Below are 12659 nucleotides of genomic sequence, written 5' to 3' on the forward strand. Positions count from 1 at the left end.
GCCTTCATCCTCGGCCTTACCAAAAGAACCCCCCCCATAGACAGCACAAGCACCCCCATATAAAAAAACATTTGCCTTCATCCTCGGCCTTACCAAAAGAACCCCCCCCATAGACAGCACAAGCACCCCCATATAAAAAAACATTTGCCAACACACTCTACTTTGTGTGCCGAGAGGGCGAGTCCTTGTCCAGCCTTTTCCGGCCCCTGGACGACCTGCTGCTCCGCCTCAACCTGGGCCCTGTGGGTGTTGCAAGGCTGAAGGAAGGCTCCTGAGGGGCACATTGCGTGACGGCAGATGCCCTTGGGGGTTGGCCTAGACGAGCTCTGGCCCTCGAGGGGCCGGCTGCTGACTGCTGCAGCTGTGGCTGGGCAGCATCAGTCTCTCCAGCAGCTCGTCGCAGCTTTGCTGGGGGAGTGGCAGTGGCGGCTGCAGCAATGGGGGCAAGCTGGCTGATGGCAGGCGCTCGCTGGTCGCCAGAGACACTGGCACTCGGCCGGGCTGGCACTGCAGCAAGCGCAGCAATCTGGTGAAGGCCAGACCGCTGTGCTGCAGCAGCGCGGCGGGTGCCCTGGCGATGCATGCGTGACACAGCGAGTGTGGCAGCAGTGAGTGCCCGTACTGCCCTGGTCTGTGCCCGCATCAGACCAGCCAGTGACTGCACGGCACCACTGATCAACTGTCCACTCGCTGCCTGTGCTGCCCTGAAGTCGTCCCGACTCGCGTCCTGTGCTGCCCTGAATTCGGCCCGACTCGCGTCCTGTGATGCCCTGAATTCGGCCCGACTCGCGTCCTGTGATGCCCCGAATTGTGCCCGACTCGCGTCCTGTGATGCCCCGAATTGTTCGAGACCCCTGGCCTGTGCTGCCGCGAGTTGTTCGAAACCCCTGGCCTGTGAGGTCCCGAAATCGGACACACTATGAGCCAGGGACTCAATGGCCTCAGGCAACCGTGCCACAACCCCCATGAACTCGGTGTGCCGACGATCCGAGTCCGCGGACATTTGATCAAGGAGGCGCACCTCTTGGGCGAGGACCGTCTCCGGACTGGAGGCCGGACTCTCCCTCTGGGGAGAAGGCCGCCGAGCTGGCCGACCCTTCCCGCGTGGCTGCACGCCACTGGGCCCAGCAACTACACTCCCCTGCAACACTTCCCCCCTCTGGGGAGAAGGCCGCCGAGCTGCCCAACCCTTCCCGCGTGGCTGGACGCCACTGGGCACAGGAGCTACACTCCCCTGCAACACTTCCCCCCTCTGGGGAGAAGGCAGCCGAGCTGGCCGACCCTTCCCGCTTGGCTGGACGCCACTGGGCACAGGAGCTACACTCCCCTGCAACACTTCCCCCCTCTGGGGAGAAGGCAGCCGAGCTGGCCGACCCTTCCCGCTTGGCTGGACGCCACTGGGCACAGGAGCTACACTCCCCTGCAACACTTCCCCCTGGCTCTCCTCCAGGGAACACGTGTCCCCTCCATTGCCATCCCCTGGCGCGGATGAGGGTTCCCCCGATGTGCCGCCTTCCTCTTGCTCCTCCTCGTCCTCCTCTTCCGAGGGACTGACACTCGCAGCTTCAGGGACCTTCTCCTCACCAGCTGAAAGCAGGAAGGCGCAAGAGTAGCTTTAGAGTGAGGACAGGGCATCAGCGAAGGAGGCATGAGTGGTGGCATTCTGCGCATTGGTCGGACAGTGGCAAAGGATGTAGATCTGAAGCGCAAGGGGAACGAGAGAGGTCCAAACGGTCATGTCCTTACCATTGGGGCCCAGCACAGGGTCGGCATCTCCAATTGCAACGGGGCCAATCACCCGGGCACCCATGACTCGACCCACGCGCTCCTCCAGGTCACTGAGCTGCTGGAACTGGGCACGGCCTCCCCCGGTGACAGTCCGGCTCTTCAGATTCTGGGTCAGCTTGGCCTGCAAGAGAAAGGATGGCCTCTAAGTACAGTGTGGTGCCCTGTTGTTGTGTGCACTGCCTCCCATGGTCGAATAGCTTGGCCAGTGTGGTGCCCTGTTGCTGTATGCACTGCCTCCCATGGTCGAATAGCTTGGCCAGTGTGTAAAGTGCAGAAAGTGCAATTGATGTTCATGCCAGTGCCATAACTGCTGGAGGAGGGCTGGCCATTAGGGCTTTGAGGTCCCTTTGCCCATAATGTGAGGTGCACATGCAAGGATGAGGAGGACACTGGAAAGGGTACTCACCCTGACAATCCGAGTGAGGTCGTTAAACTTTTTCCGGCATTGGACACCAGTCCTGGGGACATCGCTGTTGGCTGTGACCCTCTGGGCGATTTCCCTCCAGGCTCTCCTGTACACCCTCTTGGGAGGCTTCTTGCCACTGTCCGGGAACAAGATATGGCTTCTCTTCTCCAAAGCCCTAACCAGCACCTTTAAATCATGGGCAGAGAAGCGCTGCGCTCGCTCACGGGCCCTCTGCATCCTTCCTGGCGCTATTTCTCTCCAGCAGCAGTGTTTAGGCCTAGCTGGAGGGCTGCAGTATCCAGGGCGTGGCAGCAGACCAAGTCGACCCTTCCCCCTTTAAGAGCTGGCCGGCGCCAGGGTGTCTGCTGTCAATCAAAACATGACCGCACCTGCGCTGCGCCCGGCCTCGGCGGTATCAGTCTGCACCGCCGGCTTAGCGCCTAAAGATAGCCGTGCAACGCCAGTTTTAGCGCTCGAGCGAACTCCTTGGCCAAAGCTACTGAATTTCGGCGAAGTGGACTCCACTTTCCGGCGGGCGCAAACTTTAGCGGCCGCCCGACTTTACCGCCCCAAAAGTGGCTATACTGAATTTCTAGGCCCTTGTGAATTAGCTTGCTGCAGATGATGGCTTGGAGGGAGGATTCCACTAACCACATATGTGGCAGCCTTCGTAATGGTTTTGCAACAATGCAGATACCACAGAGCATGTGGCAACTCTAGAAACATGTTTCACTGCAGTTGAACTGAGTGTAGAGAGTGTTCTTTCTAAGATTTTGCAACATGTTGCAGTAGCTAGCAGGAATGGGGGTTTTGGGAGGTGAGTGTGAGAGTTACTGCACTATAAAAAAATGCAGATTAGTGAAGTGCACGGGGATGATATAGGCAGAAATGTTAATGCAATTGGCAGATTTTCACATTATGAGAAGATCAACTTTAAGAACTTACTGAATGTCTTTTAGAGTATGGAATGGTGGATTCTTGTCCTCAACCTCTTCAGGTTCCTCTTGTTCTACTTGCTTGTCCATTTGCTTTGACTGGGTGTTTTCCTCCTCCAGGGCCTACATGATGATGCTTTTTTCTGTAAAATTGTGCAGTATTCAAAATGTTATCACAATCCTTTAGCAAGTTGTATTGATCTAGGTGTACAGATAGACAAATCGCTAAAACTAACGACACAGGTTAATAAAGCCATTAAAAAGGCAAACCAAGTACTGGGGCTCATTTCTCGAGGGATAGAATTGTAAAGCAGAGAGTTATGGCCGCGATTTCACCAGCCGTGGCGAGTCTGGTGCGGCCGGAGCAGACAGCGGCCTCAAACCCCACTTCCGTCTTCATCCCACCTCCTCCAAGTGATTTTGCCCTGATTGGGATTGTTAAGCCTGCCATGCGAGGTTCCCAGCCAGTTAAAAGGAAGCGGGTCTGATGCCATCATCTGATGATGCATCATCAGCCGGTTTCCTTAAAGGGGCCATGTCCACATTCATTTTGACAGTTGTGCTGTCAGTGTTCTACAGCATTGAGGTGCTGCAAATACTGACGAACACTGCACAAAGGGGCACGGCTGCACCCAGGCTCTCCCATGACTCCCTCCATATGCTTATGGAGGGAGTCACAGTACGCAGGGAGGTTCTCTTCCCTTCCCATGGGCAGAAGACACCTCCCCAGGACACCAACGCAGCCTGGTTACACGTTGCACAGGAGACCACAAGCAAGGATGTTGTCAGGAGGACCTGGGTGCAGTGGCGCAAACCTTTCAATAATCACAGTCGATCATGAAATGTTACTGCAAAGCCACATTCAACCTCATCCTCCTGTGCCACTTATCACATCCACATCACTCTGCCTTCCCTACCCTACTCCTGCACATCCTTACTCACACCAACTTACCTTACACCTCCACCCATCCCTCTCTATCTACATTATCACTTCCCCATCTCACTAGCCACCCCTCACACTCACCGTCATACTTGTCTAATTATTCAAACTAACAACACACAAGGGTAGGCATTTGTGTGCTCTAGCCAATGTTCGTGTAAAGTTTCTGTTAACATGTTGTCAAGCATTGAAATCTTTATTTTCACCACTTTGCCTTCTTGGACAGATTTGTGTGCAACATTTGAAAGTGTCTTAATGAGTTCCAGTGAAAGGTGAGACATAACGTTTCCCCCGCCCCCACCCCCCCCCAACCCCACCCCCCCCGCCGCCCCCCCCCAACCACCAATGGTGATGAGTGTGAAAGGAATGGCTAGGACATTGTAGGGATGCTTTATGGTGCTGGTGTGGGGTGGTGCCAACCTGGTGCATCATGTGGCAGCCAGGGTGTACAGTGTTAAGTGAAGCAAATCTGGACATGGTGAGACCCTCGCTGGCGTCCTGGGCAGTAATGTGCATGGGTAATGATGCCCTGTGTGCTGTGCAGCAGCAGTTGATTGCGGAGAAGGTTGATGTGGATGTTGGTGCTGCTGGTGTGCCTGATGATGCTGGTGTTGGGGCTGATCGTGTTGGGATTCTGAGGACCAAGTTGAGATTTTTTCAAGGGCACCGATGCTGATGGAATAGATGGCAGATGAGGTTGAGATGACAGAAGTGATCTGTCAATGGTGAGAGAGGTTGTTCCAAGGAGGTGACAGTGGATAGAGAGTTTGCTCCAAACACTTGCCAGCTGAATAAAGGTCAATCTGTCTTCTAAATGCAGTAAGCAACAGCTTCTAACCTTGGAAAGTGAAGACCTATGAAATGGGAGCTTTCATAGACCATTTGCAGCTGTCAGGTTCGTCAATCATTCCATGCTGACATAACACCCGACCTACTTACCTGACGTGATCCTCGCGCTCTGGGAAACTCATGGAAAAGCTGGTAAAATGGAAAATGGTGCTTAACTACCTTTTAACAAGCTTTTAAGTATCTAAATTGGCTGACCCGCTGCTTGGCGTCGGGTCTGTTCAAGAATGACAGACCCAACACTTGAGAAACTGACAAGGGGGTGGGTTTACAGTGGGATACCGACCCACTGAGAATCTTTTTGATTTTGATAGTGGACCCGCCTTCAAACCCACACTCTGAGCGCTGGCAAAATTCCGGCCTATGTTAAACTTGTATCAAACCTTGGTTAGACCAGACTTGGAGCACTGTGCACAGTTCTGGTCTCCATATTATAAAAAGAATATAGAGGTGCAAAAATGATTCACAAGGATGATACCAGAATTGAGAGGATATACTTATCAGAAAAGGTTGAATAGGCTAGGGCTCTTTTCCCTAGAAGGCTGAGGGGTGATCTATTAGAGGTCTTCAAGATAATGAAAATGTTTGATAGGGTAGATGTAGAGAAAATGTTTCCACTTGTGGGGAAGTCCAAAACCAGAGGTCATAAATATAGGATAGACACTAATAAATCCAATAGGGAATTTAGGAGAAACTTCTTTACGCGAAGAGTTGTAAGAATGTAGAACTCGCTACCACAAGGAGTAGTTGAGGCGAATAGTATAGATGTATTTAAGGGGAAGCTAGATAAGCACGAGGGAGAAAGAAATAGAAAGGATATGCTGATGGGGTTAGATGAAGTAGGGTGAAAGGAAGCTCATGTGGAGCATAAATGCCGGCACAGACCAATTGGGCCATATGGCCTGTTTCTGTGCTGTACACATGATGTAACTCAATATTGCAGGATGCCCCCAGACCTGTACAAGCATCTGAATGGCTGCTTCAACATGCCAATGGCGTGCTTCATGATAATCTCGTGTATGTATGTACTTTATTATATCTATTTTCAGCCAATGTTCCTGGATGCAGCAGAGGTGTCTTCAGACATGATTGCAGAGGTTAGCCTTGGTTGTCCAGGAGCCACTTCCATTTGTGAGTCAAATATTAGTGAGATGATGGAATGCTTTAAATAAAGGCATTGTGATGGTTGACCAGGAAGTAAGCATTGACTTTCATAATCCAGTGTTGATGGTCATAATAAAGCTGAATATTCATTGGCTTTAAAGCACTTTGGAACGTCTTGAGGTCGTGAAAGGTGCTATATAAATGCAAGTCTTTCTATTCATACAGTGGATTCTTTCCAATTTATGTGGTTAGTAGCATTATGCAATGGAACATGAAGGACCAAATAGGTGCAATCTATTGTCCCTTCGACCTACAGGAATCCATCCTCACTGCAAAATTGCATAAACCTCTCATTTTGCTTGTGAAATTCCTTCCTTGCGCTAACAAGGCATCTATGGATAACTGATTGACTTATGTTGCTGATGTCTGCAGTAGAAGCCTAGAATAATCTTGAAGCATGAAAGTTAAGAACAGATGTTACCTTGACAGCCAGTGGCACTGCTTTTCCTATAGAGGTGTTTGTCAGCAGGTCACCTTGAAGTATGTTACACAACTCTGTGATGGCCTCCCTTGTAAATCTGCAGGCATTGTTCCTCTGACAAATGGAGCTGTGTGCACCTCTGTCTGTAGGTGTAGGTAGGAGGGGACCAGTGAGAGAACATTTATCTGTATTGGTCCTCCTCCTCTTCCTCCACAAATCACAGGAACATAATTAAAGGTGAATTCCCATGAGGAAACCCATTGTGCTATTATAGCTGATGTTGCCAAACATTGGCAGCGCCACAGCAATTGACACAAAGGTTCCTAACAAGCTATGTTAACAGAGGGAATAAACAGATTCAGAAATAGCCTCAAAAAATATCACAAATCTTCACACGGGCCTGGGAAACAGCGTAATCACTAGAGCCTTTGTTGTTTCTATAGATAGATGCATCATCAATATCTCCTTGGGAATAGTGAGAAATTATGTGAAGGACATTATTAAGTTATTGCGGCCCTATTTGAATAGCATATACAGTGAACTGGTGGGTGCTTCTTGCGCTTTAGAGAGGTGACAACACAGTGAGCTAACTCACTGTGCCAGCCAGTTAAGAGGATAATATATTGAAGCACCTTGCTGCTCAGTTATTTAATGCAACCAGAGCACATATTTGCCTCTTCAGTGGCTAGGTGTAAGAACTTGGCAGGATGGAAGTGCTTATTACAAATTTTGGGACAAGCTACTCACAATTTCTCATCTATTAATTTTAATGAGCGGAAAATCATGAACAGCTTGTTCCTGAATCTGTGCTAAGTGCTTCCACCCTACCAAGCTCTTAGACCTGGGTTCTGAAGAGGAAAATCTTCCCCCACATGTTTGTTTGGAAATGAACTAACACTATCCAGCATTGCTATAATATTCTTCACAGTGTAAACCAACGCACGCCTGCAATGTAGGAAACCATTTCATTTATAAAATGAAATAAAATACTGCTGTCTCTATATGTAACCAGTATTAATAAAAAATAGATTACAGAGCGAGGCTGAGGTGATTTATTACTGTCCTGTTGACTTTTTGTTTCAATGCATAATGTAGGCCAAGTTAATAACGACCAGTTTGCGTAGCTTTCCTTTTTAAACATGTACAAATATTTGGTGATTTTGTGATCCAATATTTTCAGCAGAGAATGTGCTCACAGGGAGTGTATCTTGAGAAATCATGGAAGCACAGGGAGTGATTTTTCCATCTACTAATTTTAATGGACAGAAAATCATCCGCGATTTCCCCAGATGCATTCCCTGAAAGCGGCTCTACACGCTGGGAGCACCGGATCATGGAATTACCCCATAGCCTGCCCACCTTCAAATTCCTCCTTAAAACCTAGCCCATAACAATGCCTTCAGCAACCTTCCCTGGAACCCCTGCTACTTGGGCCTGATCCCCAACTGTGAAGGCCCTTGGAAAATTTTGCTATGTTAAAGCTCAATTTAAATGCAAGCTGTTATTTGTTGTTGAATGAGTTGTATTGATCCCAATAATCAGCTATTGATTACCTATCAATAAATTTGTGTGCACTAAGTCAGAATTACCAATCCTTCACTGTGGATGCTATCCTACATCATTCGCTCAGATTGCACAGGCTGTTAGCCTCTGCATAGGAGACAAAAAAAAACCTGATATATATATATCTAATAAAAACAGATAGCCTGGAGTGATTTCAAGATTATATTCTCAACTCTGAGTTCACATGGAAGTCAAAAATCATTTGAGCTCTGTTTCACAGTTTATGATCAGACCCCACTCAGTCAGATTACTTTCCAATAATCACTCCCAGGTATTCAATTTTCACTATTGCACTAATTGTGGCCTTCATCACTCAAGGCATTTCTCATACAAATATTTTAATTGACCTATCATAGAAACTAATCTGAAACCTGAGCCAGTAGTTAATTTATTTTGGTCTAAAGGGCAGCTCTGATTTGAAGGTTCTCTAGTTTGTGTACTGCAGCCTAAATTTCCAAAGGCTTTAAAATTTTGCTTGGTCATTTGTGATTTTAAAATGCTTCGCAATTCAGCCTTGCAGCAGCAGAAAGAATTTGTAGTCATTTTGGGTGGAACAACATTGAGAGGCAGTATAATTAGATCTTTTCATTACGAACTGCCGGCGTGACATCAGCCGTCTCATTTTCTCTGCTCCCCTCACTCACTCCAACCTACCTCCCACTGAACTTGCAGCACTCCGTTCTCTCCGATCCAACCACAACATTGTCAGTAAACCTGCTGACAAGGGTGGCGCTGTTGTTGTTTGGTGAACTGACCTCTACCTTGCGGAGACTGAACGCCAACTCTCTGACACCTCCTCCTACCTCCCCCTGGACCATGACCCCACTACCGAACATCAAGCCATCATTTCGAAGACTGTCCCTGGCCTCATCTCCTCTGGCGATCTTCCCTCCATGGCCAGCAACCTCATAGTTCCCCAACCACGCACAGCCCGCTTCTACCTCCTTCCCAAGATCCACAAACAGGACTGCCCTGGTAGACCCATCATTTCAGCCTGTTCTTGCTCGACAGAACTGATTTCTTCCTATCTCGACTCTATTTTTTCTCCCCTTGTCCGGTCTCTTCCCTCCTGCATCCGTGACACTTCCGACACCCTCTGCCACTTTAATAGTTTCCAGTTTCCTTTTCAATATGGATGTCCAAGCCCACTGCCATCCCCCACCAGGATGGCCTAAGGGCACTCTGCTACTTCCTTGAACAGAGGTCCAACCAGTCTCCATCCACCACCGCCCTCTTCCGCCTGGCTGAACTTGTTCTCACATTGAACAACTTCTCCTTTGACTCCACTCACTTCCTCCAAATTAAAGGTGTTGCTATGGGAACCCACATGGGGCCTAGCTATGCCTGCCTTTTCGTAGGATAGGTGGAACATTCTTTATTCCAGTCCTACTCAACCCTTTTTCCGGTACATTGATGACTGTAGCAGTGCTTTTTCCTGCTCTTGCCCTGAACTAAAAAATTTCATTCACTTTGCTTCCAATTTCGACCCTTCCCTCACCTTCACATGGTCCATCTCCGACTCTTCCCTTCCCTTCCTCGACTTCTCTGTCTGCATTTCTGGGGATAGGCTATCGACAAACAGCCACTATAAGCCCACTGACTCCCACAGCTACCTGGACTACACTTCCTCCCACCCCACTTCCTGTAAGGACTTATTCCATTCTCCCAGTTTTTCCATCTCCATCCCATCTGTTCTGATGATGCCACCCTCCATAGTTGTGCTCCCAATATGCCTTCCTTTTCCTCAGCTGAGGATTCCTCTCTACCGTGCTTGACGCGGTCCTCGACCGTGTCCATTCCATTTCCTGCACTTCTGCTCTCACCCTTTCCCCTCCCTCCAGAACCACGATAGGGTTCCCCTTGTCCTCACCTTTCACCCCACCAGCCTCCACATTCAACAGATCATCCTCCACCATTTCCGCCACCTCCAGCGTGATCCCACCACCAAACCCATCTCCCGCTCCCCTCCCCTTTCAGCATTCCCAAGGGACCACTCCCTCTGCGACACCCTGGTCCACTCTTCAATCATCCCCAACATCCCCTTCCCTTCCCACGGCTCCTTCCCATGCAAGAGCAGGAGATTCAACACCTGCCATTTGACCTCCTCCCTTTCCACTGTCCAGGGCCCCAAACGCTCCTTCCAGGTGAAGCAGCGATTTACTTGTACTTCTTGTGATTTAGCACACTGTACTCGCTGCTCACAATGCGGTCTCCTCTACATTGGGGAGATCAAATGCAGATTGCGTAACCGCTTTGCAGAACACCTCCATTCAGTCCGTAAGCATGACCCTGAGCTTCTGGTCACCTGTCACTTTCATTCTCCGCACCCCTCCCACTCTGACTGCTCTGCCCTCGGCCTCTTAAGAAGCTCAATGTAAGCTCGAGGAACAGCACCTCATTCTTTCAGTTAGGCACTTTACAGCCTTCTGGATTCAACATCGAGTTCAACAATTTCAGACCATAACCTCTGCCCCTATTTTTTCACTTAACAGTTGTTGACAATTCTGCCATTTCTATTTACACCTCTTCTGGACTTATCTTTTGTTTCTTTACTTGTCCCATTAACATTTCCTTTTGCTTTGTACTATCATACCTTTTGTCATTTAATCACTCCTGCTTTCCACCCTATCACAGACCTTCCCGTTTGTTCTTTCCTCCCCACCCCTTTTTCCCTGCCCCTGCACTTGTTTAAAATCTGCTACATCTCTAACTTTTTCCAGTTCTGACGAAAGGTCATCAAACTTAAACCCTGGCCGGCATTTTGCCTACATGGGCAGGTCCAGTGTGGATGGTGGCTGTGGCGGGTCGTGACCCTGCTGCTGGCTCCACCCCACTGCTGAAAATTAATATACTGTAGCGGTTCGTGTAGATCGCCACTAAATAAGAGAGTTTGACTTCGACGAACTATAAATAAGTTGTTTATTTACAGGAACAGGCTAATTACAGCAGGTAAGATGGCTGACTGTAGGAGCACCGTGGTGTAGGTCTTGTCCCAGCGGGGACTCCACGAGGACTGAGTTCGCAGTCCTGTGGGGAGCGTGATGACGTCATCGCGATTGTGTTGTGGCGCCATCACGTTGTTCGCATTTCCCGCGCTTAGGGCGTCACGTGATGCGCGTCGTTGCGTCGCTGGCCGTTGAGGCCGAAGTCGGGAGGCCGGGCTGTGCCGGTGCTTGCCGCGGGAGCGGAAGATCGCGTCGCTACCGTCGGCTGGCCGTTGAGGCCGAAGACGCTAGGCCGGGCTGGGCCGGTGCTTGCCGCGGGAGCGGAAGATCGCGTCGCTCCCGTCGGCTGGCCATTGAGGCCGAAGACACTAGGCCGGGCTCTGCCGGCGCACGCACATCACGTTGTACGTGACGTGACGTCAGCGCGTCTTAAAGGGGCAATGGCCCCAACAGGTAAGTTAAACATACAGTAAGGTAAGTTAAATGGAATTATGTGTCTCAATGTAAGGGACAACCAGTGGTACTGCCACATAGGCCCCCCCAGAATTCATTTTAACGAAAGTCCAAGGATGAGATGGTCTGACGAGCTGGTGGTCACGGCGGTCATGCTGTCTCGACTTGGTAGGCGAGGTGTGAAGATGCTGCTCGTGAGCGGATCCTTACGCGCGTCGTGGCGAATAAAACGTATCCGTCAGGCGAAGGACTGTGGAGACGTGCGAAACAGCAGGCCTTGTCAGAGTGACGGGCAGGTTGGGCGGACGCGGGCGATGTCTCCGTTGATGTTGAAACAAGTCCTTGTTCCAACGAAACCTGCAGGAACACCGACGGGCGATCCAGATGGACTTGACTGGTGAGGTCGGTGAACTCACCGACAGGTGAGCGAAACCTTCGGGAGGCTGGAATGCACGGAACGGTGCGTGCCATAGTGCTACGACGATAACACAACGGAGGGTGAAGAGTTGCTGCGTTGATCAGTGATCGGTGAGGCCAGCAACTTTCACGTGGCTGATCGCGGCCGCAGGATGCCCGTTGGACCCATCCTCGATGTGTGCAGCTTCAGTAGACATTTGCATTTGCTAAAGGGAAAACTGGATAAAGGGCAGCAACGGTCCAGGTTGTTGTTGTTTTCGGGCGGGGTAAACTCTGCCTGGAGGGCGGCAACACTTGAAACTGTTGTAGATTTAGGAGAAAACAGCCGGGAGGGCGGCACGCTTTTGTTCACGCCGAATCGTGTAGTAGGTAACACAACCAGCAGGCTGAAGGGCTGGTGCATCGTCGGCGGAGAAGTGGTCGTCGTTTTGCATGAGGGATGGGTTGTCGTGGTTCGCGAGGGATGGGTCCTCGTGCGGGAGGAGTGCGTCCTCGTGTTTTGCAGGGGTGAGTCCTCGTGGTATCCCCGCAGGGCGCGCTCCGATCTTGTGGGCCCGAACATGCTGTACCCCGCACTTGGAGAGATGTATACTTGCTGTTGCTTTGGACGTAGAGGCGGACGATCCGTGTGGCGATAGAAGAGTCGAATACGGAGACCGTGAGCACGTGCATGGTCTGTGCCGCATCGATGTTCTCGGTGAACAAGGCTTCTTCCTTCATAAAGCACGAGGGAGACCGTGGCTCCCTGGATTGCGGTAGCGACAGCAGAATGGCTGATGCT

Source organism: Somniosus microcephalus, chromosome 2, assembly GCF_052327205.1.
Source record: "Somniosus microcephalus isolate GS21.2 chromosome 2, FLI_Smic_1.0, whole genome shotgun sequence".
Classification (NCBI taxonomy): domain Eukaryota; kingdom Metazoa; phylum Chordata; class Chondrichthyes; order Squaliformes; family Somniosidae; genus Somniosus; species Somniosus microcephalus.